General features: G+C 43.8%; 1 long non-coding RNA gene across 1 annotated transcript; it reads right to left on the bottom strand.

Moving 5' to 3' along the window:
• Positions 1-827: 827 nt before the first annotated feature.
• Positions 828-2,618, bottom strand: LOC135365808 (uncharacterized). Its single transcript, XR_010413926.1, has 2 exons — positions 1,311-2,618; positions 828-974 (listed from the first exon to the last, which is right to left on the bottom strand). It is a non-coding gene; the product is annotated as an uncharacterized LOC135365808 (long non-coding RNA).
• Between the last annotated feature and the right edge of the window lie 7,143 nt (positions 2,619-9,761).

Genomic DNA, 9,761 nt, shown 5'->3' with positions numbered 1-9,761 from the left:
AGCTTGACAGCAACCGTACCCCCAGATACCAGATACGATTTATTTTAGTAATTGACTTTTAGCAGTAGTGTTATTGACATTGCTGGTATCTGGCGGCCGTATTCATATTTGGCCTGTCGCTCGCTACTTTACGCTACCTAGCGCTCGCTACTTAGTGTACTTTAGGTTTTGCCCTTTTTACTTCATTGATTGACTTTTGGCATTGCTCCTGTTGACTTACCAGTTATGTGCCGTCCTATAGTAGAACCTGAGAGTTTCAATTGCGGGGTAAGCAGAAAACAAGAAAAAAAACACATTAGGGAGCATTACTGATGTTCACAGGCTGTTTACTTTCCCCGCGGGCCTGCACTATAAGGAGTTACTAAACCGTAAACCAAGAGGCCCACTTATCTAGGCTCGTAAAGCAGAGAACAGACCCCATGAAATAATCAACTAAATGGCAAACAAAAGATTGTGCCACGAGAGATCCACAGCAAACTGTTGCACTGAAAGCTTTATTTGTAGCCCATCACGCAGCGGAGCTTGCCTGTAGCGTTAAGACACAGGCAGCTCCGTACAAGACACGTCCACTTAGTTTACAAGACACGTCCAGCCACGTTGAGGTTTAGAACAGTAGTAATGTAACAACCCAAGATTTACACAGAAAATCCACGGCAAGTATTGCACTTTTTACTTTAAATTATTTTAAAATTACTTTTAAAATTTTTAAAAAATTTAAATTTTTAAAATTTTTAAATTGGGCAAAATCTGACTCAGTGCAATACTTGTCGTGGATTTTCTTTGTAAAACTCGGGTTGTAGGAAATAAAAAACTAGATAGAAAGGAAGCAGACAGTGGGAAATGATTTATTTGAAAATCAACGACGCCATCTTGAAGAAATCACGCCGGTGCGGGCGACTGGAGCACGACGGTTGCAGAGGCAGGTGGCACGCTAGTTCCAAGGCATCACACCAGATGGCGCCAGCATCGTAGCTCTGTACGAGAAACACAGAGAACAAGAAAGTACTAGCGACACGTAAAAATGGCAACACTGCTCGACAAGTCTAAGCATGCCAGAGCGCGGGGAAAAGGCCTAACCGCTACTGCTAAACAGCACGGAGAAAACACTACACATTGGGGGGAAAGGCTTAAGGCAATCGACTAGGCCTAACCACAGCGTCACAACACTTCGCGGCTAACACAAGACGGGAACCACACGATGGTAAACGTGCGTCAACAGGCTTGGACACCGCTAAACAAGTCTAAACATGCGAGAAAAGGCTTAACACGAGCACGGTAAAACAACGCGCAAACATCGGTAAATCACTCACCTTTTTCCCCGCTGCGACGGAGCGTCCGCTCTCGTCGACAGCCAGGGATCAAGTGACGACGGAGCGAACGACCGCACGTCTTTTCCCAACGAGAGCCAGAGGTGGACTGACGTAAGCGCCACTCTACGGGTGCTACGCATGCGCGCACTCGTAGCGCCCTCTGCGCGCTCCTACCGCCACCTGCGAGAGGCTAAGCGCGAAGAGCATTCCTGCGCCCTCTTCTCTCGTTGCTCATTGGTCGTGAGGCTAAGTGAGAAGAGCATTCCTGCGCCCTCTGCTGCCCGTTCTCATTGGTCCAGACATCATCCTATTGTCTCAGGGCTACACTGTTTTTTTTTTCACTAATGCTCCTCTAGACAAGGTCAATCTGCAGTGAAGCCACGGTATGACGTCATCATGCACCTGCGTGGCTCAAGGACGCGTGCGCTCTAGACAGGGGACTTATTATTTATTGAATCACTATCCCAAGATTATTTCCTTTATTCTTCTATAACGATTGCATAGGAAACTATTGCAGAAGAGCACCATGCATGAAAGCTGATCGAAGGAATTCCAAAGTCTTACTAAATGAGACTTGCAAAAGAACAGAATATCCTAACATGTAACTCCATCAACGGCTAATAAGAGGACTAGGCACTCAACAAATCAACGCGCGCAGAACTCAGGGCAGCGCTATCGTCAAGACGACAATGTTCCTTGTCAAAAAAGACAAAATACAAAGCGTTAACAAAGGAAAGCATGCATATCGGGGCATGTCAGGACACGTCAGGACAAATTCGCACGACTGTTGGGCAACAGAGGAAAACGAACACTTGAACAGAGTGAAAAGACGCTCACTATCATCGGACACGTACACTACATTCCCTCATTGTAAATCCGCTCGTCACAAAATCCACCTGCATCGTCGAACACCATTCACCAGTGACGAACCACACATCCGCACCCCATCAGAGGCAGACAGAACCCCACCTAAGCTACGCTCTTCTACTGACGATCAACGCCAGGATCATAATTACCGTGTCTACACCCGCCAGTGTCCAAGAGAGAAGTGAATCCTTGCGCCCCCTGCAGGCCAGTCTCATTGGACGTGACGGCATCCTATTGTCTCAGGGCTACCCTGTTTTTTTCCACTAATGCTCCTCTAGACAAGGTCAACCTGCAGTGAAGCCACGGTATGACGTCAACGCATGCAGGTGTGTGGCTCAAGGACGCGTACGCTCTAGACAGGGGACCTGTTATTTATTGAATCACTATCCCAAGACTATTGCAAAAGAGCACCATATATGAGAGGAGATTATAGCATTTCATTCCCAAAGTCTTACTAAATTAGACTTTCAAAAGAACAAAATATCCTAACACCTTCAATGCCTACATACAACGAGCTAATCGAGACATGTCCATCCCTTCCGAGAGCCTGGCAGCTAACTGAATAATGTCGCTTTGTTCCTCGACTGTATAAAGTCATGCACCTGTCCCCCTTGCGGTTACTCTCTGAACTAAATGAATCACAAAATTATTAAGAATAGCACTACTCCCATTCAAGGCAGCACTATCGTCAAGAATGTTCCTTGTCAAAAAAGAAAAAAACTACATTTAGAAGGAAAACATGACAGAACAGGCCAGGGCATGTCAGCGCATGTTTGTCAGACAACAAGGGGGGAAAAGCAAAGATAAACACTTGAACAAAGCAAAAAACCAACATCAAACTATTTCTAAGCACACGCACTCCTCTTATTCAAAAACAGTGCTCATCATAAATCCGTCCAGGACAATACATACCATTTTTCTATTGCTACGCTTTTTTCCAGTAACGGTCAATGCATTGCTACAGACTGCGTGACGTCATCACATCCTGCCTGAAGAAGACAGCGGCAAAGACAGACTCCTATTATTTATTGAATCACAAGATTATTTCCTTTGTCCTACTCTTAGTGATATTCATTCTTACATTAAAATTCAACAAAAAAGCACACCAGTAAACTACCAGTGCTCTTTTAAAATAAGAAGTGAGTCCAATCAACATCATCACCAGGCTTATGTAATACACGACCCTTTCTATGCTCGTATACTCATTGTCTGAGGCTACACCTGCGAGAAAAAATGCGCGAAAGCGAAAGGGGCAAAGTTCCATTCGCGCTCGACGGAGGACTAGACAGAACGCCTTTACGGGAACATGATGGCATTCCAACCATATTAATGATTATTGCATTGCAGTTTAGAAAAACTACTACAAAACTATAATTTTAGGAGCCTATTAAAATTCTACTTTCTATGGAAACTATAATTGCCCTGTTACTTGGATCGCTATTAATGAAGCGCTCCAATTTTTTCTCTCTTCCCATATCAGCCTTGTCATGTAGTGAAGCAGACTCACATCCAAAATAATTAATTTACACCGAGGGTGCCGTGCTTCAGGAATTCCTATCCTGCGCTCAGATGCAAGCATTTCTTCACGGATACCTTTAACAGCTGACTTCCTCAACATACCGAGCTCCTAACAACATCTAACAAACAATCAGAGAAACCCTCTTCTCAGCTGTATCATGCGACTTTCTTCTGCGTAAAATCGGGGATTTGAGGAAGAGAGCAGCGACAAATTGCGCGCACTTGTGCTTGACTTAAAAAACCTGAAGCATAGGCTAATAAACTAAGAAAAAGACACTCATGTCTGGTATCTAATAGTGCCACATACACAGACGCATTGCCATTGCGTAAAGAAAGCACAGGACAGGGATACACAAATTCCTTTAAGCGAGAAGGGAAAAGGCTTAAAACCTCAGGTCACCACACTTCGCTACGCGGCTACGGATCGCGCGCGTCCAAACCGCGGGGCCCGCGTTGCGCTCGCACGGGGAATCGCGCGCGTCGCGTCCCGAGAACGGGCCCGCGTGCGGCTCGCGTGGGGCGCGGTTCGGGTGCACTGTTTTATCACTTAAACAGCAACAGAGCTGACATTGTAGTACCGTCGCGATAATTTTTTTATTCCGGCGACAGCAGAACGTATTCAGAGAAGGCTTTGGGTGTGTAAAGTCAGCCCAAGGCGTGTTGATGGAAGCGCGCTGCTCTGTTGTGTACGCAAGCTTGCAGCCAGCGATGCTGGAATGATTATTTTATTTGATTTCATTTAGAGTCATTATCGGCTCGCCTATTTAGTGAAGACCTATGAACACATGTTAAGTGGTTTGGTTTAAAAATGGTGAGAGCTACAGTGTGTAGCGAATGATGTTCACATTTACGCGTCTGTATAATGATCGCTGCGTAGAAGCACGGCACCGTTTTCTTCGTAGCGAACATGCATTCCTTTCTTTCTTTATTGGTTCGCGCCGGCCGAGTGGCGATATCCTATTACATCCGGAACGAGGACCGATTGTCTTGCGTAAGCATACATATCTGTGCCGTCTTTTGGCGATGGTAGGATAATTATTGACCTGAGGAATAATATGGATTTATGTGGTTGTGAAAATAGACTTTGTGTTTGTGAGTGTGAGAATGTGAGTGTATGTGTGTCTGTGTGTGTGCGCGCGCACGCGCTGGGACCCCACTTGACAAGTAAGTGTTTGCCTTTTCGTGTAACACGAGTGACACATTTATGTACTATTGCGTGAAATAGTGGTTTAAAAAATAAGGGCAGTACCGTTTGCATTGCTATCTGTAGGATAGGACGAGCGTTTTTAATGGAATTACCTCGCGAACCTAGTGAAGTCTTCGTTTTGGACAGGGTATTTTATGACAGCCGGTCCTGCTGTTGTTTGTTTGTTAGTATGTGTCTGTCACGTTCGTAGCGCTGTTCAAGCTTTATTTGCTTTGCAAAAATTCAGACTTTATGGTATTAAGCTGTTCGAGTAGAAGTGACTTTCCCTGCTCGCTTAAGATAAATTGTGTATCCCTGTCCTGTGCTTCCTTCACGCAGGGACAATGCAAATGAGTATTTAGCATTATGCAGTAATTATCTGATAGCAGAAATGGGTGTCTTTGTCACAGTTTATTAGCGTGTGCCTCGTTATTTTATTTTTCTCTTATAGCTATGCGAGCAAAAGTGCGTGTAATTTTTCGTTGCTCTTTTCTTATTTTCTCTACTTTTATGTAGAAGAAAGCCTCCTGCGTAATAGCTGAATAATGTTCTATCAGTGGAAGTGGGGTAGTTTGTTTGATTTTGTTGGGTGTTCGATATCTTGACGAAGTAAGCAGTGCTTAATTTTGCAGGTTTTTGAGCAGAAATGCTGGTATCTGAGCACGGAGTAGAAATTTCTATATTTCTCTGCTCCCTAAGAAAATTTGCACGTCGTTTTCCAAGCAAACCGCGTTTAGTTTACGCAAAATAGAAAAAAATGAAGTTGTGTATGCTCTATGATGATCCGCCGCAGACTTAGGCCTTTTCCCCGATGAGCAGTATTTTGTATGCGATGTCGCATGTCTGGACTTGTTCAGTAATGTCTTGCAAATTTTACCATTCGCTAATATCCTGTTGCTGTCATGATGTGCTAGCCGCGTATAGCGATAAGCCGTGATTCTCCGATTATTCCTGAGCGGTTCGACTTAAGCCTTTCCCCTGCTCACTTAAGGAAATTTGTGTATCCCTGTCCTGTGACACAAATGCGTGTAATTTTTCGCGGTTCTTTTCTTCTTTCACTGCTTTTACTCACAATGTAGGTGAGGGGGGGGGGGAAGTCAGCATCGAGGTAGAGCAGGAGAAAGCCGCTCGGTAGAGGAGAGTTCATGAGAATGGAATTTGTGTGTTTTTTGTTAGATGTTGTTGAGTGTCAGTATTCACTTTACTCGATATGATGATGGAGTAAGCTGTATGCAGTTATAAGTATTTGTGCTGGTATGTGAGCGTGGAGGAGAAATTACAATAAAGCACCTCTCCTTGTGCATTTCTGAGCTGCTGTGTCTGCGCGCGTGCTTTTTTTTCCTGCCTTGCGACGTCATCATGGCATGTTGGGGCTTGTTTAGCAGTGTTGCAATTTTACCCGCCGCTATTATCTTGTTGTTGTTATCTTGTGTTAGCCGCGTAGCGAAGTGTGGTGACCTGAGGTCTTAAGCCTTTTTCCTTCTCGCTTAAAGGAATTTGTGTATCCCTGTCCTGTGCTTTCTTTACGCAATGGCAATGCGTATGTGTATGTGGCACTATTAGATACCAGACATGAGTGTCTTTTTCTTAGTTTATTACCATATGCTTCAGGTTTTTTTAAGTCAAGCACAAGTGCGCGCAATTTGTCGCTGCTCTCTTCCTCAAATCACCGATTTTACGCAAAGAAAGTCGCATGATACAGCTGAGAAGAGGGTTTCTCTGATTGTTTGTTAGATGTTGTTAGGAGCTCGGCTGTTCAGCTGTTAAAGGTATCCGTGAAGAAATGCTTGCATATGAGCGCAGGATAGGAATTCCTGAAGCACGGCACCCTCGGTGTAAATTAATTATTTTGGATGTGAGTCTGCTTCACTACATGACAAGGCTGAAATGGGAAGAGAGAAAACATTGGAGCGCTTCATTAATAGCGATCCAAGTAACAGGGCAATTATAGTTTCCATAGAAAGTAGAATTTTAATAGGCTCCTAAAATTATAGTTTTGTAGTAGTTTTTCTAAACTGCAATGCAATAATCATTAATATGGTTGGAATGCCAATAAGAAAAGAGCAACGAAAAATTACACGCACTTTTGCTCGCATAGCTATAAGAGAAAAATAAAATAACGACGCACACGCTAATAAACTGTGACAAAGACACCCATTTCTGCTATCAGATAATTACTGCATAATGCTAAATACTCATTTGCATTGTCCCTGCATGAAGGAAGCACAGGACAGGGATACACAATTTATCTTAAGCGAGCAGGGAAAGTCACTTCTACTCGAACAGCTTAATACCATAAAGTCTGAATTTTTGCAAAGCAAATAAAGCTTGAACAGCGCTACGAACGTGACAGACACATACTAACAAACAAACAACAGCAGGACCGGCTGTCATAAAATACCCTGTCCAAAACGAAGACTTCACTAGGTTCGCGAGGTAATTCCATTAAAAACGCTCGTCCTATCCTACAGATAGCAATGCAAACGATACTGCCCTTATTTTTTAAACCACTATTTCACGCAATAGTACATAAATGTGTCACTCGTGTTACACGAAAAGGCAAACACTTACGTGTCAAGTGGGGTCCCAGCGCGTGCGCGCGCGCACACACAGACACACATACACTCACATTCTCACACTCACACACACAAAGTCTATTTTCACAACCACATAAATCCATATTATTCCTCAGGTCAATAATTATCCTACCATCGCCAAAAGACGGCACAGATATGTATGCTTACGCAAGACAATCGGTCCTCGTTCCGGATGTAATAGGATATCGCCACTCGGCCGGCGCGAACCAATAAAGAAAGAAAGGAATGCATGTTCGCTACGAAGAAAACGGTGCCGTGCTTCTACGCAGCGATCATTATACAGACGCGTAAATGTGAACATCATTCGCTACACACTGTAGCTCTCACCATTTTTAAACCAAACCACTTAACATGTGTTCATAGGTCTTCACTAAATAGGCGAGCCGATAATGACTCTAAATAAAATCAAATAAAATAATCATTCCAGCATCGCTGGCTGCAAGCTTGCGTACACAACAGAGCAGCGCGCTTCCATCAACACGCCTTGGGCTGACTTTACACACCCAAAGCCTTCTCTGAATACGTTCTGCTGTCGCCGGAATAAAAAATTTATCGCGACGGTACTACAATGTCAGCTCTGTTGCTGTTTAAGTGATAAAACAGTGCACCCGAACCGCGCCCCACGCGAGCCGCACGCGGGCCCGTTCTCGGGACGCGACGCGCGCGATTCCCCGTGCGAGCGCAACGCGGGCCCCGCGGTTTGGACGCGCGCGATCCGTAGCCGCGTAGCGAAGTGTGGTGACCTGAGGTTTTAAGCCTTTTCCCTTCTCGCTTAAAGGAATTTGTGTATCCCTGTCCTGTGCTTTCTTTACGCAATGGCAATGCGTCTGTGTATGTGGCACTATTAGATACCAGACATGAGTGTCTTTTTCTTAGTTTATTAGCCTATGCTTCAGGTTTTTTAAGTCAAGCACAAGTGCGCGCAATTTGTCGCTGCTCTCTTCCTCAAATCACCGATTTTACGCAGAAGAAAGTCGCATGATACAGCTGAGAAGAGGGTTTCTCTGATTGTTTGTTAGATGTTGTTAGGAGCTCGGTATGTTGAGGAAGTCAGCTGTTAAAGGTATCCGTGAAGAAATGCTTGCATCTGAGCGCAGGATAGGAATTCCTGAAGCACGGCACCCTCGGTGTAAATTAATTATTTTGGATGTGAGTCTGCTTCACTACATGACAAGGCTGATATGGGAAGAGAGAAAAAATTGGAGCGCTTCATTAATAGCGATCCAAGTAACAGGGCAATTATAGTTTCCATAGAAAGTAGAATTTTAATAGGCTCCTAAAATTATAGTTTTGTAGTAGTTTTTCTAAACTGCAATGCAATAATCATTAATATGGTTGGAATGCCATCATGTTCCCGTAAAGGCGTTCTGTCTAGTCCTCCGTCGAGCGCGAATGGAACTTTGCCCCTTTCGCTTTCGCGCATTTTTTCTCGCAGGTGTAGCCTCAGACAATGAGTATACGAGCATAGAAAGGGTCGTGTATTACATAAGCCTGGCGATGATGTTGAGTGGACTCACTTCTTATTTTAAAAGAGCAGTGGTAGTTTACTGGTGTGCTTTTTTGTTGAATTTTAATGTAAGAATGAATATCACTAAGAGTAGGACAAAGGAAATAATCTTGTGATTCAATAAATAATAGGAGTCTGTCTTTGCCGCTGTCTTCTTCAGGCAGGATGTGATGACGTCACGCAGTCTGTAGCAATGCATTGACCGTTACTGGAAAAAAGCGTAGCAATAGAAAAATGGTATGTATTGTCCTGGACGGATTTATGATGAGCACTGTTTTTGAATAAGAGGAGTGCGTGTGCTTAGAAATAGTTTGATGTTGGTTTTTTGCTTTGTTCAAGTGTTTATCTTTGCTTTTCCCCCTTGTTGTCTGACAAACATGCGCTGACATGCCCTGGCCTGTTCTGTCATGTTTTCCTTCTAAATGTAGTTTTTTTTCTTTTTTGACAAGGAACATTCTTGACGATAGTGCTGCCTTGAATGGGAGTAGTGCTATTCTTAATAATTTTGTGATTCATTTAGTTCAGAGAGTAACCGCAAGGGGGACAGGTGCATGACTTTATACAGTCGAGGAACAAAGCGACATTATTCAGTTAGCTGCCAGGCTCTCGGAAGGGATGGACATGTCTCGATTAGCTCGTTGTATGTAGGCATTGAAGGTGTTAGGATATTTTGTTCTTTTGAAAGTCTAATTTAGTAAGACTTTGGGAATGAAATGCTATAATCTCCTCTCATATATGGTGCTCTTTTGCAATAGTCTTGGGATAGTGATTCAATA

The sequence above is a fragment of the Ornithodoros turicata genome, chromosome 8, assembly GCF_037126465.1.
Source record: "Ornithodoros turicata isolate Travis chromosome 8, ASM3712646v1, whole genome shotgun sequence".
Classification (NCBI taxonomy): domain Eukaryota; kingdom Metazoa; phylum Arthropoda; class Arachnida; order Ixodida; family Argasidae; genus Ornithodoros; species Ornithodoros turicata.
The sequence above is the reverse complement of the archived record's forward strand: the minus strand, read 5'-3'. Positions and strand labels throughout refer to the sequence as shown.